The 19,720-nt window shown below is 52.2% G+C and overlaps 1 long non-coding RNA gene across 1 annotated transcript in view; it reads right to left on the bottom strand.

Moving 5' to 3' along the window:
• Positions 1-4,995: 4,995 nt before the first annotated feature.
• The window catches only part of LOC119092937 (uncharacterized), a 37,439-nt gene continuing 22,714 nt past the window's right edge, over positions 4,996-19,720 (bottom strand). The window contains exons 3-4 of the long non-coding RNA XR_005093575.1: positions 10,778-10,838; positions 4,996-5,080 (exon numbers count right to left, since the gene is read on the bottom strand). This is a non-coding gene — a long non-coding RNA (uncharacterized LOC119092937). The remainder of the gene's footprint in view (positions 5,081-10,777; positions 10,839-19,720) is intronic.

Raw genomic sequence — 19,720 nt, 5'->3', positions numbered from 1 at the left:
AAAACAAAATCCTTAGCAGTTTACATGGAGCATACAGGTTTTACTTGCTTTACTTTAATTCCAGGTCTTCTCAGGGCAGTGTACATTGTTGATTGCCAAACAAGCCATGGCCTGGCCAGCGTGTTGCCTAAGGTGGAGGGTGATTCCCGAGTCTTTGCCTTGCCCGTCTAGTTCCGGAAAATGAGGTTTAGATCTCAACAAATGCCATAGTTGGTACGGGACCATGAGATTTTAATTTGCAGTAGTCACATACTCAACCATTGCCCTTAAACGACCGCATTGCTGGACGCCGGCTGTCAAGGAACAAGACGCAAAGCCCTTGGTTTGTAAAGCGTTGTGCTGTTTAAACAAAGTTCGATTTCCACACGCAACATTTTTTGCAACCTTGAGGGCTCAGCATGGCATTTGTGTTTAAAGTTAGCAATAGAGCATTCCTGACACTGGGTTCATAACGATTGCAGCTAGCAATATAATACTCTAAATAACAGGGCAACTGCGATTTGCCTGACAAGCTGACCAACTAAGTGCCTGACGGCGTCAGAGACCAGGATGCTTTGCTTCCGAAAATTCATGTGTCTTTCCTGTTATCTCAGGGTGTAAGATTGTGTTAGATCCAATGTCTTCTAAGGAGACCAAGAACGGCACCATTAGACTAGCAGGGGCCCAGAGATGCGAGATGATCCTCTTCAAAAGTGGTATCGAGGCCTACTGTCGCTAGCAACAACAATACACCAACGCTGACACTGGGTATCAATGCATTCAGCTTAGAGCACATACGCATCAAAAACTGAGCATGCTCAGAGCATTAGCTGGAGTGAGCTTACACTGCATCGTATTTGGGTAAGTTTATCCATCGATTTCAAATTTAAAGTGCGCGTGTTGCCGGAAATAGCACACGGGCATGTGCGTCAAACATATGTCCGCGTTCACTTGCTCCAAAACAGACTCCAAAACTCCAAAACTCCAAAATATGGAAGAGTCGGGGGCTTGAATTGTCATTCTAGACGATGTTTCTTACATGAGGCCCTGACACAGCACATTTCGTTGGATGCACAGGTAAGATCGAAGGCACCTGATCATCATTTATGTTTCTCATGGTTCCAGCGCCGTCAAGAAAACGACTTCGTTCAGCTTGTGTCTCGATCAGCGGGTCGTCGTTAAAGGACAGCAAAACCATGACCCTGCAAACAGCGTAGGAGAATCCCGCCAATTGGTCAGATATCATTCAGATATCAGTCAGTTAGCATTTTGTGAGCTCTCTGCCTTCAGCGCAATATTGCACGCACAAGCCGATCACCATGAGCCCGAGCACCGGTCGATGGATGCTATAGGTGATCAGATACGGACACAGCTGCAGTTAAAACCCGAAATAGCTATTTCAGCTTGCGTAGCGAGGGCGTCATCAGTCACCAAATACACGTTATCTCCTTATCTCTCCGTTTTACCCCATAGTTTTTGTCTCACGTCATTGTGCGATTAGTGAAGAAACGACCTCATTACATTCCCAGCCTGAGAAACGGGCCGAAAATTACTGACGACAAATTGTTGTTTGCGCATTATCTTCTTTCCACGCATGACCATGAGATTGAGGTGGCGTGTCTCGCGTTCTGCTGGCGGCGGCGGCAGCGGCCTGGAGGCAGCCGTCAGTGTTGATCAGCGTCGTTGGTGCCGCTTGCCTGCGGCTGGGGCGGTGTCTGGGACACAGCGCGCCCCAGGAAGCCGCACGAGGGCTCAAGAGGTGAGACACCGTGCCACACAAAACGCGCAACGGGGGCCCGGCTAGCGGGCTGCAGAAGTCGATTCCATTGGTCACGGCCCGTTGGACGGCGCAGGCAGCATCGTTGAACAAGAATAGCACAGTCCGTGGCAGTTTGGGCGCAGTTAGTCCAATTGTAGTTGGAACAAAGCAATGCTGTGCGACGATAGCTACGGTGCCATGAGTGGCAGAAACAGCTAATGTGCGGGACAGAAATGGAGAGAGGAAAGGGCTCCACGTTATATACTATCAGGGGCCTGAGCCCCCCCCCCCCACCCCCCCCCCCACCCCACCCCCTCACCCACCCATGTTAACTTGAAACCCCCACCCCTACCCCTGCCAATGGCTCTCTGAGCCCCAATTAATAGCACGTTTTTTCCGCAAATTACATCCTATTCCATTCGGTTCGCATGCATGCAATTTCATATCGCCTTAGAATAAAAGTTATGCCTCTGCAGCAAAACAAAACGTAATTAATCGAAGAAATCTTCTTTTAAAAAGTTAAAAGCTTGACATCGAGGATGCACACCCAAGTAGCCAAAACCGGAAGAGAAAGCAGGTTTTGGAGCTGCATCAGGTCAAACTTATCGGCTCAGCCCCAGTCGATAATAGAAAGTGGCACCATTGGAAATAAGGTAAAGGCTGGGAGTAGCACTAGTACTTTGTCCACTTCACTACTGATAGCTGCTGTAAGCGTGCAGCAATTTCGATGAGACAGTAGAAGCAGAAAGAGACTACAGAAAGGAAAAGAACGACTTCTTTTTTAGTAGAAATACTTTTGCTTCTGTTTTATTGCCTCCGCTTTCTTGTTGTTTTGCATAACCTATGTGTAGTAGTTTCATTCGAAAAAAAAACTTTTAGAAAATACTTTTTTGAAGGCGCACTAAGGAATACAGGGACGAAACACCGGATGTCATAGCGGAGAACCTCGGGATGCCGAATAACGCGACTGAGGACCTCATAATGTCATGTTTAGGCACGGAAAATTAAATGTGTCCCCCAAACCAACATAAGACTAAACCGCCTCCGCGAATAATGTTTTTGTGGAGATTTTCAAGTTCATGTTAGCCGGATGCATTATCTCACCTCGTCGCATTAAACATGTTGCATGAGTCGCACGGATGCGGTAGCATATAACATGTTGCATGCTTCATGTCGATGAAAACAAGATTCTTTACATCTGTTAACTTCTAGAGAGGTAATGAAAATCTCTCCGTTGAACGCAAACAAATTTTTGTTGATCTTTTTGGATTACTGAAGCTGAACCTCGGAAGAAAAAACGCATTTCGACCAAATTAATGCAAGAGAATTCATTGGTTTATCAGCATCATGCCTTATTTTCACCAGCGAAACATTCCCAATGGTACTGACATTGCATTAAATTTAACGGCACATATCTAAACCAAAATAATCAAAATGTAAATATGATGCGACGAATTTTACTGCAGATAAACGAGGGCCTCAGCTGTCAAATTTTGCTGAGCATAACCTTACAATCACAATGTCATCGATGCAAAAAGCTACTCAAACTGCTGTGCTGTTAAATAGGCAGACGTCGCCGTGTCCAAATATCGCGAAAAGAAGCCGTGCAGCATCCGACAGCCATTCGCTGGGAACGTCACATCTGACAGGAGCGGCGCGGGGCGAGCCGATGGCAGCACCTGGCCGCGAGCCGATGGCAGCACCTGGCCGCGAGCCGATGGCAGCACCTGGCCGCGAACCGATGGCAGCACCTGGCCGCGAGCCGATGGCAGCATCACCACCGACGGCCGATGACGGCCAGCTAACACCGACCTCCCCCGCGCCAGGGGAGGGGGGGGGGGGGGGGCAGGCAGACGGGTCCCGCATGCGGCAGGGCCGCTTCCCGTGCCAGGAGGGAGGAGGACTGCAGGATTGCAACATGATGCACTCGTTTAGTAGTGCTAAGCCTAAGAACCTGCAAAGGCTTTCAAAAAACAAGATGCATTGCCATACAAAATAAAATCGGGATGTTGTTTTGTAGCGAAGGCCTGCAAAACAAGAGGAAGCATGGCAGACATGACGCATCAGTAAACCATATTCCGCAAAATTAACAATTTGATGACTACATGTCACCGAAAAAAGTGAAAAATAACTACCTGAATCATTGAAACCTAGCACGATGTCATTGGTGGTGTCAAATGTAGCACGAAGCTTATAAAATGACAAATGTTTACAGTACTCAGCTAGTATTAAGAGTGAAGGGCACCCGTGTAGATCTCGGGGGGCATATCACCCCTCAAGCCCCAACCCCAGCTCTTATCCGAGCGCGTAGTATCCACCGGGCCACCGGGCCGTGTACTAATGCCAGGTCAGCGTGGCAGCGCATTGGCCCCTTGTGGGCTTGCCGGCTGGAGCAAGGCAGTCTGCGAGCTGGCAGGTCGGAAAAAATATGCGTACCCTAGAATATACCAACGTTCTCGGCGCTGATTGGCTGTTTCATGACAGCTTTGGTAATGATCTGGTGAGTTTGTTGGAGCTGGTGAATTTTGTTGGATCTGGTGAATTTTGTGGGCAACCTTACAGTCTTCATTGTTTCACACCCATGTAACTGTTTCAAATAGATCCTGGGTGTTTCTGCAATATGTGCTGTTTTTGCGTGCATTAAACCTTTCTCGTGCATTCCAGTTACCAGTTGACTTGCATCTACTCGCCTAGTACCTACCGACCGACACGGAACACTACCGACCCAAAACTGCTCCTACCACACTGCGTATTTATTAACCTGGCTGATACATACTGATACAGTACTCCAGCTCACCCAGCACCCACTCACGCGGTCCATCCACTGATGAAGAGCACCTAACGACCCTTGCTCATTGTCCAGGTGCACTAACTGATCCAGCACACCAGGAGACCCAATACACTAACTGATTGGCATGCTTGTTGACCCAGTGTACTCACTGACCTATTTGTTCACTGACCTAGCCCTCCGACTGACCTAGTGCCCAGACCCAACGACCAAGTGCACATAAGGCATAGTAAATTCACCCGCCCACACGCCCACTGACCCGGTACCGACCCAGGGCATCCACTCTGTACACCCACTGACCCGGTACCGACCCAGGGCATCCCCTCTGTACACCCACTGACCTGGCACCGACCCAGGGCATCCCCTCTGTACACCCGCTGACCTGGTACCGACGCAGGGCATCCACTCTGTACACCCACTGACCTGGCACCGACCCAGGGCATCCCCTCTGTACACCCACTGACCTGGTACGGGCCGGCGGCCGTGTGCTGCCCACAACTTTGGCAGACCACCTGCCGGCAGCTCACGCACTCGGTCTTCGATTTCGGAGGCACCTGGAAAGCATTCGCACGTGTATAAGCAAGTGGAGTTTGTCGGCTGTTTGCTGAGGGAGGGGAGAGCTGGCGCCACCATTCACTGGAACTCCAAGACTCTGCGTCAATGAAGTGGCATGAAATTCTCCTCACCGCCCACCGATTTTGGTTAATCATACGCGGGAGAAATGACCGTCTCCGGAGCTCCATTATCTTTTTTCATGCATCTCCAGACGACAATGACATGTCAAAACATTCCAAACAACACCACTTCCAGTCCAAGTAACAATGACACACAAGCAAACCAAATGAGTACAACAATGACTGCAGACGAAAAACCGCCTCAAAACTTCGTCGCCAGCCGTCCGCCCTCGCCTCCGCCGCGGCCCGCGCCTCCACGTCCCGCCCGGAAGCTGGGTTATAGGGGGCGGCGGCTGGCGCGCGCCCCCTGACCGGCGGCTGTCCGGCCCAGCTGTGGTCGAGCGACGTCCGACAAGCCGCGCCCATCGATCGCCCTGTTAGCACTGCAAACAGGCGGCGGACGCGGCGCGGCGCCGACGCCCGCAAACCCAACACCTCGGCACATATTTGTCACGGCTTAAGGTATTGATCTAGGATGAGAATGGGCCACTCGGTGCCGAAAAAAGGCGCGCGGACAGCGTCACACCCCCGGAAACACAACAAAGATGGCCGCCTCATCCGCGTGCCAATATTGAGGGACGGCTAATGATACTGGCAGCGCGCAATGTCATGGCCAAGCGGCCTCCCCAGCCATAGCCCATCCGAGCATTGGCACTCGAGCCAGCAGCCAGCACGAGCTCCGTCTGCGCTTGCCAATGGTTCATCTCATACCTATCCTGCCGTGATATTTACCATTTAGCTGCCTTGGAGGCCAGTAACACAATGACGACTCCAGGCCGTCCAAGTTGGACGTGGCAACCAAAATGATTGGAAATAAATTGGAGCTTGGGGGAAAACCGTATGTGAGCTATATGGAAGAAAAAGGTTTGATTCCTATGCTTTGATAACGAAGTAGATGAGACTTTTCGTCAGTTTGGTATGGAGCTATTTTCAAACAGGAAACGAAGGATTGAGCCTAGTGTGCTACATGTTAAATCTGAGTGCACGTCGTATGCTTTGGATAGAGTCTGGATGCCTACTGCATGTCAGAACTGTGAATGGGATTGATTCCATTCCGCAAAAGTTGGCTGACCCCAAAAATAGTCCCTTAGCTCACCAGCCCGAGAAATCGCTTTTAAGCATGAGTTTAAATGGATCGCAGTCAGCCTAGCTGTCTAGCCCGATTCTATATCTCAAAAAATGTTGAATTTTATTTGCATTGTACTTACTTTACCATGTTTCACAGCTTGCTTAAACTACAAGCATGGGAGAAGAGTGTTTCGTTGTTTTGACTGCATCGTGCGAGTGACAGACGAACCGTGTGAGCACCTGGATTGGACACGGCCACTCCCACCAGCATTCGAAAGCAGAAAAACAACTGGGAGAGCAGAGATGGAAGGTGGCTCCTTCAAATCAGGGGTAGGAACCTTATGCCGATATTCGCTCGATTGGCGGAAGCTCAAAATTTTCAAGATATGACTGTTGATAGCAACAGCTCCTCGGTACATAGAAACAAGTTGCTGGTTCACTGGAAAGTAGCTCTTTTTTTGATAATCCGAGCATTTTGATTCTCTAGGATCTGGTCTGCATGATGCGGAAGAGGGCTTTTATCTCAAAGCAGACACATGTGGAGAGACTGTCGCATCTCCATGGCTAATCGCATTGCTCGGTGCGATCGCAGACTCAACGCTTTCGTGCGAGAAGCATGCCACCAGAATCATGGAAAATGCAACAGGACTCCGATATTGCTGCACGACCTCATGCACTGTTTTTCATTTGTCATTTGGTGCGTTCAAAATGATTATTCAATCCCACGTCTTCCAACATATCTCATACTGACTGAGCATCCGCCAGCCGACTGCATGACCAAGTGGCAATTGCAGACAATCCAAAAAGTGGTCAGGATTGCTTCTGGCATGAAATGCAGCTAACATGTCACACCTTGTTTTTAAGCCCCGAATTGACAGCCGTACTGGCGACTAAGTGAATGGGATAAACGTAAAGAAATACTTTTTCAGGGCTGAGATACGAGGCCCCCTGCTCCTAACTTTCTGCTGTCCTGCCCATTTTCTCGCCACGTTCGTCTGTGTCACTTGGTAAGACACGTTCCTCTACGTCAACGCTGCGCGACCTGCCCAGGTACACACTGGAGGCCACCAAGTGGACACTTCCGTACTGTGCCACGACAGGCCGAAACCGCAGGCCTCCGGCCACCACTATGACGTCATATGTGAGGAGATTCAAAGCTCTTACTTCAAAACGCAAGTGCTTCGAAACGTTACTTCAAAGCACTGGCCTTTTGAAGTGGCGCTTCTTCATCGGTATTTCTGTATTGCTGTTCTCCTGATGTACATACTTGGCTCAATAATATTTTGTTAAATTAGGGCATTCAACCGATTCGCATGGAGGGCGGAAGAAGGCTTTTGACGGAGAGTACTGGAAGTGTGCCAGGGAAGGGGTCTTGAACATTGCAGCGTTTCCTTCACGTGTGGCTGTGAGTCATGCTGAAATATTTAAGAACTGTATTAAATGCGTATCCAGCGGAGAAGGGGTTCTCGCCCAACATGATCAGCATGTAACCAAGGAGAAGGGGAAGACAAATGGAACAAGACGTGAAATATTTACAAGTTACCGCTGGAAGCTATAATGAGATCCAAAGGTAGCCTGTTGCCAAAAGTAGTTTAGGTTCAGCGGGACTGACGTTATTCAGTCGGGACGCAACGGGTCAGGCCTTAGCTCCAATTTTTTCAATGTTTTCGGTGGAGTTAACACTGGCAGCGATGTCGCTCTCAACAGCGCATATCGCATGCGCCGTGGATGCGTCTGCTCACCGCATAGCGTCCTGAAAGCAATCAAACCATGCGATCCGCACCAAGCCATACCTGAACCAAAACTGAATCGCCAAAAATGAATCGCAAGATAACCGATACCATTCAAAACCAAAAAATCAAAGTCAATACCGATGACAGTACCGATACCAATACATATAAAATATAATATAACATAACACATACACCTTATGTTGTGTATTTGTATATTGCATATATATATATATATATATATATATATATATATATATATATATATATACATACCAATACCGATAACAACAAAGCCGATACCAACCAAAGCCCATACCAATCAGACCCCGTACCAATCAAAGCCCGTACCAAACAAGGTGGTAACGCCAAATTATGAGCTACAGGCATGAATTATTTTCCGAGCGGTACCCTGACTTAAACACGATATTCTTTTCGCTTGCAGTCCAGACGAGGGTGGCTTGCGAGGGACGGCCCATAACTGAAGCCATTCAAGGCGAAGTTCTGTCATTATCAGCCCAGTCCCTGTCAGTCAGTGCGTGCCAGCGACGGAGCTCGGGATTACGACGCCCTCACCAGGTCAGTGCCGGCCGGCGACGGAGCCTGGGATTAGGGCGCCCTCACCAGGTCAGTGCCGGCCGGCGATGGAGCATGGGATTAGGGCGCCATCACCAGGTCAGTGCCGGCCGGCGATGGGGTCCGGGATTAGGGCGCCCTCACCAGGTCAGTGCCGGCCGGCGATGGAGCATGGGATTAGGGCGCCCTCACCAGGTCAGTGCCGGCCGGCGATGGAGCATGGGGATTAGGTGCGCCATCACCAGGGCGTTGACGACCCGGCGACGGTGCCCGAGATTAGGGCGCCCTCACCAGGTCAGTGTCGGCCGGCGACGGAGGCATGGGATTAGGGTCGGCCAATCACAGGTCCCGTAGCCGACCGGCAGACGGTGCCCGACCGATTAGGCGCCATCACCAGGTCAGTGCCAGGGCCGGCGACGGAGCATGGGATTAGGGCGCCCGTCACCAGGTCACGTGTCGGCCGGCGACGGAGCATGGTGATTAGGGCGCCACATCACCAGGTCAGTGCCAGGCCGGCGACGGAGCATGGGATTAGGGCGCCATCACCAGGTCATTGTGCCGGCCGGCGACGGAAGCATGGGATTAGAGCGCCTCACCAGGTCAGTGCCGGCCGGCGACGGGAGGCAATGGGATTAAGGGCCGCCCGTCAACCAGGTTCAGTTGCCGGCCGGCGACGGAGCATGGGATTAAGGGCGCCCTCACCAGGTCAAGTGCCGGCCGCGACGGAGCATGGGAATTAGGGCGCCACTCACCAGGTCAGTGCCGGCCGGCGACGGAGCATGGGATTAGGGCGCCATCACCAGGGCCAGTGCCGGCCGGCGACGGAGCATGGGGAATTAAGGGCGCCATCACCAGGGCAGTGCCGGCCTGGCGACCGGAGCATGGGGAATTAGGGCGGCCATCACCAGGTCAAAGTGCCGGCCTGGCGACGGAGCATGGGATTAGGGCGCCATCACCGAGGGCAGTGCCCGGCCGGCGACGGAGCATGGGATTAGGGCGCCTCACCGAAGGGCAGTGCCGGCCGGCGACGGAGCATGGGATTAGGGTCGCCATCACCAGGTACGTGCCGGCCGGCGAACGGAGCATGGGATTAGGGCGCCATCACCAGGTCAGTGCCGGCCGGCGACGGAGCAGTGGGATTAGGGCGCCATCACCAGGGCAGTGCCGGCCGGCGACGGAGCATGGGATTAGGGCGCCATCACCAGGGCAGTGCCGGCCGGCGACGGAGCATGGGATTAGGGCGCCATCACCAGGGCAGTGCCGGCCGGCGATGGGGTCCGGGATTAGGGCGCCCCTACCAGGTCAGTGCCGGCCGGCGACGGAGCATGGGATCAGGGCGCCCTCACTAGGTCAGTGTCGTTTATAGACATAGGTACAGAGCAGGGGTGGCGCCAGGTGTGACCAGGAAATGAGGCAGCTCCGGGTACAGGATAGACACCAGGGAAGGTTTCACCTCATTGGGCACGCAGGCGGCGTCAGGGACAGGACCGGCTTCATGGACAAAGTTGGCCCCAAGCGTCAGGGAAAGAACTGGCTTCATGGACAAAGGTGGCCCCAAGGGCAGCTGCGACTGAAAGGACCGATGCGGTTCAAAGACCGGGGGCCGCTTCGGGGACAAAGATCCTTTTTCGGGGCAGCGGTGGATCCACGGGTAGAAGGCATTGAAGGACCCCAGGACCCTAGGGATGAGCACCACCTCGCGGCAAAAGTGTCTCCAGAGACAGAGCCGTCTTGGAGGGCAAAAGTTATTCCAGAGGTAAAGACGGCTGCAGCGGGGACGGGGGCGACCAAGATAGAGCCAGCGCAAGGGACGTAATAATTTCAGCGGAAGGGCGTCAACCAAAGCGCTCCCAGAGGCAGAAGGAGACTGCGCTGCTACAGGCGGCGCAAAAGGTAGGGCCGGCTTCAAAGACGGAGGTGGCTGAAAGAGCAGAATGGGCTTTGGGGCCCAGTGCATAATTCTAAGCCACAGGCGGCTCCAGACGCAGAGGCCTCTCCGCAGGTAAAGGTGGCTCCCAGGGCGGGTGCACCACCGCAGGGTCAAGTGTATTTCTAATTCCATGTGCACCGCCGCGGGGTAGGGGCAGTGGTGGCGTCAGTGACAGAGAGAACTCCGGGAGCAAAGCTGGTTTCCCGGTGCTGGCTGGTTCAGGTCACATTTGTTCCGTGAGCCAGGGACGGTCTCAGGGACAGGTGGCCTCACCTCGCGGATCTGGCAGAGGGCGCACTTGACCGGCGGCCGGTGCCCCGGATCGGCGCCGACCCTGAAACACGAGCAACACGCAGTGTTAGAGGGGTTTAGAGTAGGACATGAGAAGTCCGTGTTGTGTAAGAGCACGGGTGAAAATTAAGCGCGAAAAACCAGGACAATGGAGGTATGGTTGGGTACATATTTCGGCAACATGCCTCTATTGAAACAATAGCAGAAGACAAGGATAGGAAGAAAGACAGACGCCCTTCCGCTATTGTTTTGATAAAGGCATGTTGCCGAAATATTAACCCAACTGTATTTCCACTATCCTGATTTTTCTCCGAGGAATGAGTCTAATACTGCTGTCTTGCAAACACTTTCCAACAACTTCCTGGAGTTAGAAAGTAAATGGGATCGACAAAGCCCTTTCTCCAGCTGCCTAGAACCTTGCACATTACCACACAAGTTACAACTTTCAAACCTTTCACACAAAGATCCTTGGCCTAAAGTTAGAAGCAAAAGCGACTGATAATGGTCAGAAACAATTACCTCAGCGTCGAAAACAGCTTCCGGGAAAACTTGTTCACGTCGCGTAACTCAAAAGGTTTTTGTTGTATATCATAGAAGTCATGCGGTCAGGCACCTGTGGCATACCACGATGACATTGCCCGCTCGGCTGGAGGTCGCGCTCCGCGACCTCGCGCCGAAACAGTGGCACCACACCGCTCCCCCGTCACGCACCATCAGTATTACCGGTTATGCTCGCTAGCCTCGCTGTGGCAGCCAGTACTGCCATTAGGGAGATTGCTCGCTCTGTGGAGCAGCCCGCACGGCAGCAGCCGGCGTGGGACCTCGATCGTCCGATCATGTGGTCATCCTCCGTCAGAGGAAATGTGGTCATACGACCCGACGACCCTCTTTCAGACGACACGTGGTCATACGACCCGACGATCCTCACATGTGGCCATGAGACCTGGCGATCTTCCGTTAGACGACACGTGGTCATACGAGCTGGTGATCCTCCGTCAGACGACACGTGGTCATGAGGCCTGGCGATCCTCCGTCAGACGATATGTGGTCATACGACCCGCCGATCATCCGTCAGATGACATGTGGCGATCATTCCTCAGACGATATGTGGTCATACGAGCTGGAGATCCTCCGTTAGACGACACGTGGTCATACGACCCGACGATCCTCACACGTGGTCATGAGACCTGGCGATCTTCCGTTACACGACATGTGGTCACACGACCCGACAATCATCTGTCAGATGACATGTGGCGATCACTCCTCAGACGACATGTGGTCATACAAGCTGGTGATCCTCCGTTAGACGACACGTAGTCATGAGACCTGGCTATCTTCCGTCAGACGACATGTGGTCATGAGACCTGGCGATCCTCCGTTAGACGACACGTAGTCATGCGACCTGACGATTTTTCGTCAGGCGACATGTATTCATGAGACCTGGCAATCCTTCGTCAGACATGTAGCGATCTTCCGTCAGACGACATGTGGTCATGAGACCTGGCGATCCTCCGTTAAACGACATGTAGCGATCTTCCGTCAGACAACATGAGGCGATCTTCCGTCAGGCTATATGTGGTTATGAGACCTGGCGATCGTCCGTCAGACGACATGCGGTCATACGACTTGGTGATCCTCCGTCAGACGACATGTGGCGATCTTCCGTCATACGACATGTGGTCATGAGGCCTGGCGATCCTCCGTTAGACATGTGTGTTCCGTCACGTGACATACGGCCACTAACTATCTCATGATCACAGGCCAGGTGCCAGGAGAGCTGCAGTGTCCCAAGGCGCACCAACATGGTGCACTGGTGAGCTAGGCATACACTGTTGTACTGCCACAAGCACCTATCGTTGATTTAACCACCTACGAGAGCGTTTGCGTGCGGTCCATAGCGAGTCCCTTACTAGGTAAAGGACAGATGTGCATTCTGCCTGGTTATGCTTGAATTTGCACCGCACTGACGAATGAAATATCCACATAATCTGTATATGTTATCATTATAATTATTTGCCACACCCCAATGCCTATTGCAACTCTCAGGTTCTCTAAAATGTGTTTCGTTTGCCCCAATGTTTCGCAATGGGACCGTTAAAAGAAGTCGTACAAGTTGTTTGACTGGAAAACGCAGACAATCTGTTTCCGAGAGCATGATAAAGCGGTCGCTGATGACTAAAGTGGAGCCATCAGGGACAGTGATGACGTCAATCGTATAGAATTTCGGGAAGGGGCAACTGATGGGCTGTAATGATGTCCCTGCTCACGTAGGCTGAACAACTTCAGTCATCAAGTCAGTGCAGATTATGCAAAGTTCATAGCAGAGTGCAATCGAGTCGGCGTTCGTTGCTCCCTGAAACGACCAGGTAGCAGATGGTATACTCGTCTTATCCCTGCAGGATGATGATGATGATGTGCCATGGAGGATGACCATGCAACTCTCCTTCCTGTGCACGTTGTCACTGCTGACACCTTGAAACGAGCGGTGGCTTCAAATGCATTTTGTTCTCGTTCAATCACCTGCTTGTTAGAAGTCCTGTGTAGGCAATGAGTCCTAACAGGAATCATCTTAGCTGTGCGCTTCTGTTTGAAGGGACTGGTTTGGCTTATAAAACACCGCAAATAATTTGGTTTCGACAGTAGGAACACATCATCAATTCCGGTGTTTCCAAGGTGGACTGTTCCAGTGCCGTCACTGGGTCGGCTTCACAGGTGCGTCAGCATCAGCCCCCTCCCCCCTCCCCCCCCCCCTCCCCCGATGACGTTGATGGTGCTCTTGACATCGTACCTGGCATTGTAATTTTTAGAACACACAACTGAACGGAGATTGAGAACCTAAACGAAATGAATACCTACGCATGAAAAGTGCGACTCACGATGCAGAAGCGCAATATATTTGACTCAGATGCGCAAGTGCACGTGGTTTATGCTTGCGCTGTGCTCGCTCCATACATATGACCCAATGATTCTAGAGCAACAGTGAGCTCGGTTGGCTCTTTGCAGTCGCTTATGTGCAGAGCGTGACATGCCAGAGCTTAAAACACCGGAAAACAGTGACGTCAGTGAGATGTGTCCAGCTTAAAGCACGCCGCCCTGGAGCCCTGGTCACTCAAGCACTTATTGGGGCAAAAAGATGTACGGTGTTGTCGCGGATGATACACTTATGAGCGCCTTATCTACGATGTGTTGGACATTTTCTGGAGAAAAATGTCATAACAATGGTCGGTTATTGGCTTCAGCGTTCAGCAGCCTAGGATGGTACGCGGGCTTCACTCAAGCCGCAGGGCTGGTGCTTCATGCGATGATAGGAGCGCTCTGGAGGCTGGCATTCTCCTTTTGCGCAGTTGATTCCACTAAAACTGACTTGCCTGGTCGCTTCGCGACATGTTTGAGCCATTCGTCAGGGTGTTTGGGTGCGTCGGCTGACTCAGGAGCATGCAAGCAGGAGCTGCCGGGTCCTGCCTGCAGCTGGGAAGGTCTGTCTGACCTGCAGTCGACTACGGGCCATACAGGGCCCGTTCTTTCTTAAAGGTCGAAAACGTTAGAACCAATCAGGAAGCGGTGACCAACAGATCTCGTAAAACTGCATTAGACAAGTGTCATTGAACACCATTGCAAGAGGTCGTTGATGTGGGGATGCCATGTCATCGTGTTTAAACTTAACAAGTTCATCCTGTCTATGCTCGCAATGGGCCTTGGCGCCGTGGATCATACCATAATGGTGTGACCTGTGACATTTGGCGTGAAGTCCCACGGGTAAAGTCTTCTGTGTGAGAGGGTCTTGCTCCGTTATTTCAAGCATGGAGCACGACACAATACCGAATCAAGTGGCAATCGATAGCACTTGTCAGACGGCATGGAATACAGGCAAATTATCTGTGATACAAGTCAAAGCCGCCATGAAATGTCAAACGTTACTCCCCAACATCTCTTGACTTGGATTTGGCATATTTGACGCAGGCTGGATATGCTGCCTTCCAACTTACTTCAAATAGAGCCAAATGCCCATGCAGCGCTGGGCAGATATTAAGCAAACCAATAGAAAGTAGGGCATCAGATCCGAGACGGGACGCGAGGTCTGGCCGACGTACCGCGGGAAAAGACGTCACATATTATCATTACTCGTGAGCTATCAGCTTCAGGTCTGACATTCTCATCACCATCAGCGTTAGGAATGATCTTCCAGTTGCCACATGGTCATCCTCAAGCCTACCCAGGGACCTCCGAGGTCCTCTGGTCAGGTGACGAATGTCGATACCCAGCTGCCAACAAGCTATAGACTTGGAGCGATAAAAGCCAATGAAGCTCTCGAGAGAACCGAGGAAGCAAAAATCGTGCCCTCAGCGTCGTCCTCGTTCCTCCCGATGTTATCATGGTGCTTTGCACTGCCAAATATGCTGGACTCCTCGAAGTCTACAAGGCCTGCAAGTCATCACATATTATTATGGACCGCATTTACCACGTTAGACTGCTCTCATTTGCCTTTACATGAGTATTAAGTAAGGTATGCGGGTGACATCAAATCACATCAAGAAATTGTATCCATACTGAGCCAGTCTTTTAGCGCACTGGCATACGATAGTCCCGTTTCTAGAAGTGAGGCCGGACACCGAATGATTCTTACTTGAAGTATGAGAAAACTTTCAGCTTTAGCTGTCTGGTCCGGCCAGACTGAGCCGGCATGGTCAATCACGCATCCTTAAACCTTGCAACCAATGACCGCAGCTTCGTGTCGTCTGCAGCGAAAAGGGGGCGTCATTATTCCAAGGCCGCGCTGTAAAACTGTGCCGCATTTGCTCACAAACTGTCTAATCGGACATCTCATTTCCGCAACATTTAAACATGAATGAAGTAAGGCCTCTCTTCGACCAGTATAAAAGCAAGCTTTCTTACTGTGCACGGTTGTACAGCGCGGGTCCTCCTCCAGATCTTTGGAGTCCGGCGTAGCGGCGACATGAGACCAGCGCTGTTTAACGGAGATGGGAGCGGATATAGCACCAGCAAACGTGAGAGTCGGTGCGCGTACCGTCTGCGGGCGGGCGCAAACTATGGATCCACGCGCTTTAAGTCTGCCGAGGACTGACGTCAGATCCTGGCAGCCAGGGCAGATACAGGCTCAAATTCAAATGCGTAATACGCTGAATGTATCGTCCACGAATCACTAAGCGCTCTCCACCATTGTCCGGCGCACGGTAGCGGCAGGGGCCAGCCGGGTGGCGGTCAATATGGTGCCTCTTCCAATCCGGCCTCAACTAGCATTTGCTGTGGTCCGGACCTAGGCACTACCTAAGACCATGAGAGCCATATAAGCCCAGTTAACTGCGATCAAAATTATACTCATATAATTGCGCTCTCCCAGTGCTTTTCACAATCATCAGAAGCGTATATCATTCCAAGTACCTCGATTTCATCGACCAAAAATTGCCAGTGCTGGTCATACAGTCAGACAATTTTCAACCCAAGGGAGCTGTGAAAAGTGGCGGGATCGCTACACCAGCCAACCATTGATTGTAGTTGCTAGATTATCATGAAAAACGGACATGGCAGTGTATTGACAGCTAAGATTTGTCCCCGAAGTCGTATGGCTCTTTTCTCTTGGTTGTTAGCATCGTCTGCATTATGATACCACCATTTTCTGCTATCTTCTCATTTGTCCCGCATTACACAAAACGTCTTACTGGTTGGAGTATAAGACACGTGCTAGCGTTACATAATCTGCCAGCATATGGCATCTGTATACGATTGCATGTATACGGAGCATGTTTTGAGGCATATCCAACCATAGTTCGCATACTCCTTGGACTGCTATGTACGCACATTGCAAAAGTACACTGGGGAAGTTAAGGGCACCTCGCTGTTGCGAGCAAGCCGCAAAACGGCCTACGAAGCTTCTTTGTGTTTGGATGAGAGAGCCGACTCGAAAGACCAAAGGTTTTCGGTAGGCTTACAATTTTGCAACTCAAAGCATAGAAGTTCTAGACATAGACCTAGGCGTAAAGGGATGAAGTTTTTGCTTGGCTGTAACCCCTTCTCTCAGAATGCATGCCTCGGTCGTTACGTTGTCTCCCTCAACATTGGCAATCTATATTTGACAATCTACATTTGACATTGACAATCTGCATAACACTGGCAATCTACATTTGATAATCTACTTCAGTCTACATTTACCAATCTACCCGAACCATTGCTGTGCACGTGGCATGCCGCACATCACTGACTGACTTTTTAACAGCTCTTACAGCTGAGCATGACAGCTCCTCATAGATAAGGATCAGTGCAGCATCACGCCACAGCGTGGTATTTCACTCAAGATTTTCCGATTTCTCACTGCTAACAAGCCGCCTGTAACTGGCTGAGTCAAGACTTAGTACGCGTGCCCCAGCCCATTTCGGTGGCGCGTTCGGTTAGTGGGGCCGCCGCAATACGTATGGGGTCTCGGGTTCCAGCCTGGCTTCGGTGTATTTTTTGTTGGCCGGCTCCCGCACAGGAAATGGCAGCAACTGGGGAGTGATCACCTTGCCGCAGCAGCAGCGCTGTACCGGCTAGTGCCCGCGGTGGCGGGTTTGCGACCATGGTCTGCCTTAAAACAGACCCCCCAGGCAGGAGACCCACCCCGAGGACACGGCCTCCCTCTGTGTCATTGGGGCAGTCCTCTAACCAACGGGCCCGAGAACTTAGGCTAAGCCCAATGCATGCATACGTGCTACGGCGGGAATCCCGACAGCAAACGAGGGGTCAAGGTCGTCTCGTAAAGGAGCAGAAATAATGAAGCCTCTACCGTGCACAGTGTATATGGTGTTTCTTCCTGTACCCAAAACAAAAATCCCGCTCCTGGGCACCAAAATAACTTAAGATACGGAATAGTGCCACCATTGGAACCTATATTTGCACGATTTACATAAGTAGCATTGATTAAGTACGCACGGTGTCTTGGCACCGATGTCAGGTACATAAGCGCTGCCTGAAAGGGATCTTTTTCTAGCGCGATTATTTCAAAGACATTGTTGTTTTTGGATTATGCTATGTGTTTCACTCGTTATGCGTCTCAAGATGCTTTACTGCTTCAGCAAAATTGGCTTTGAACAATGGATCTTTGATAACTTATTGAAACAGTTCTGAAGCACCAGGCAGTGCTAGTGAAAGCGAACGTCGTATTTTTTTCAATGGGATGAATTTTAGTACGTTTCATAGGCATTACTTAACGCATACAAAAAGGGCAAGTGTCGGTGGGTTTTCAGTGATCCCTTATGATCGCTTTTCTATCACTGATATGGCAACGTTACACGGCGGCTTGCGCTCATCCTGCCATACTTCCTTCTTGCGGCAGGCTGCCAATTGCGCTCAACCTGTTACAGTTTTTTATTGCGGCAGGTCGGTGCTTGCGCCCAGCCCATCATAGTTCCTTATTGCGGCAGGTCGGCACTTGCGCCCAGCCCATCATAGTTCCTTATTGCGGCAGGTCGGTACTTGCGCCCAGCCCATCATAGTTCCTTATTGCGGCAGGTCGGTACTTGCGCCCAGCCTGCCACAGTTCTCTTTTATGGCAGGTTGGCGCTTGTGCCACCGTCCGCCCTTGAAGATTGTTAGGTCGCGTCGTTTCCGATAGCCCACACGGCCCAGCTGGTCCTGACGCTCCAACCTGACCATTCGTGACGTTCAGCTGGCCGCTGGGCTGGTTCTGATGTCATAACAAATCTGACATTTCGACTCGTCCCTGACGTCCTGGCGAGTTCAGACGCCCCAGCCAGTCATGGCATTTTGCTTAGTCCTAGCTGTCCAGGAGGTTCAGACTTCAGGCTCTCCAGTTAGTTTTGCCGTGCAATCGCTTCAAACATGTCAGCCGACAATACAATCCAGTTGGCTCTAACCCTCACTTACAGCAAAACCCAGCCAGCCGAAAACCTTATTGAGTTCTGCGCGTCCACCACCTTGCTTGTCAGTCAGTTGAGGTCTACTCCGTCTGCCGCTCGGTCAGCAGCAGTGTGCGCCCAGCGCAGCCAGAGCTGTGACCGCCGGGGGCAGAATGACGTCAGGCGACCCGGTGACGTACCGCCTCGGGTGCCGGGCGCGGCGGCGGTCGCGTGACCGCCCAGCTCCCTGGCGGCCATTAGACGCCCGGCCTGTGGCCGATTGGTCGGGGCACTCGCCTGCAGTAATCGGGTCGCACCGGCGGGGGGCGAAGCCCGCCCCGCGCGCGCCGGCTTTACTGACGCTTCACGTCGGCTTGAATGGAATTAGGGCCCGTACGCGGCCGCGCCGTGACCTACGGCGGAAGTCGCTAGTCCGTCCGCCTGGGCTGTAAACCGGCTGCAACAGATCGGCGGCGGCGGGCTTGAGGCGCCGCTGGCAGCTGGGGGCGGCGGTGCGCTCGACCAACGGCTTCATCGCTCAGATAAGCGAGCCGAGTCCAAGCCGGCGCCGGAATCTCTGACGAATCGGGGCCAGGCGGTGACAAATGCTGCTCATGACGACGGCTTCGGCCACTGACTCTGGTCGACTGGTCTGGCTGCGGGTGATAGCGCTCAGGCCGGGCTCAGTCAGCCCCGCCCGCCGCGACCGCGCTTGGTGCGGCCGTTTCGGGCCGGGGGGGCCGCGGCGATGGGCCATCTCGTCTGATGAAGGGACCGAGCCGCCGAGGACGCGACTGAGGCCTCGCGGCGGTGGAGCGGGACGAGTTCTTTGCAGCTCTGAGGCCGGGTCCAAGACAGGGCACGCCGTCAGCAGACAGTGCCGAGTGCGGTGGCGCCGAATCCTCAAATGGCCAGACAAGCACAGGACAGACACAGCTGGATGGCAGCAGACAGCCGAAGGGCGGGGTGGCGCCGGACCGCCAGACGGGTGGACAGATGCTCTCCAGATGTCCGCTGCTTTATGTATGGTTGGTTCCTGCCGTCAGCTGTTTTGGTCTCTCTCGTCAGCTATTTG

The sequence above is a fragment of the Pollicipes pollicipes genome, unplaced genomic scaffold, assembly GCF_011947565.3.
Source record: "Pollicipes pollicipes isolate AB1234 unplaced genomic scaffold, Ppol_2.1 Scaffold_3718;HRSCAF=4362_pilon_pilon_pilon, whole genome shotgun sequence".
Classification (NCBI taxonomy): domain Eukaryota; kingdom Metazoa; phylum Arthropoda; class Thecostraca; order Pollicipedomorpha; family Pollicipedidae; genus Pollicipes; species Pollicipes pollicipes.
This window is presented reverse-complemented; position numbering and strand designations above follow the sequence as displayed.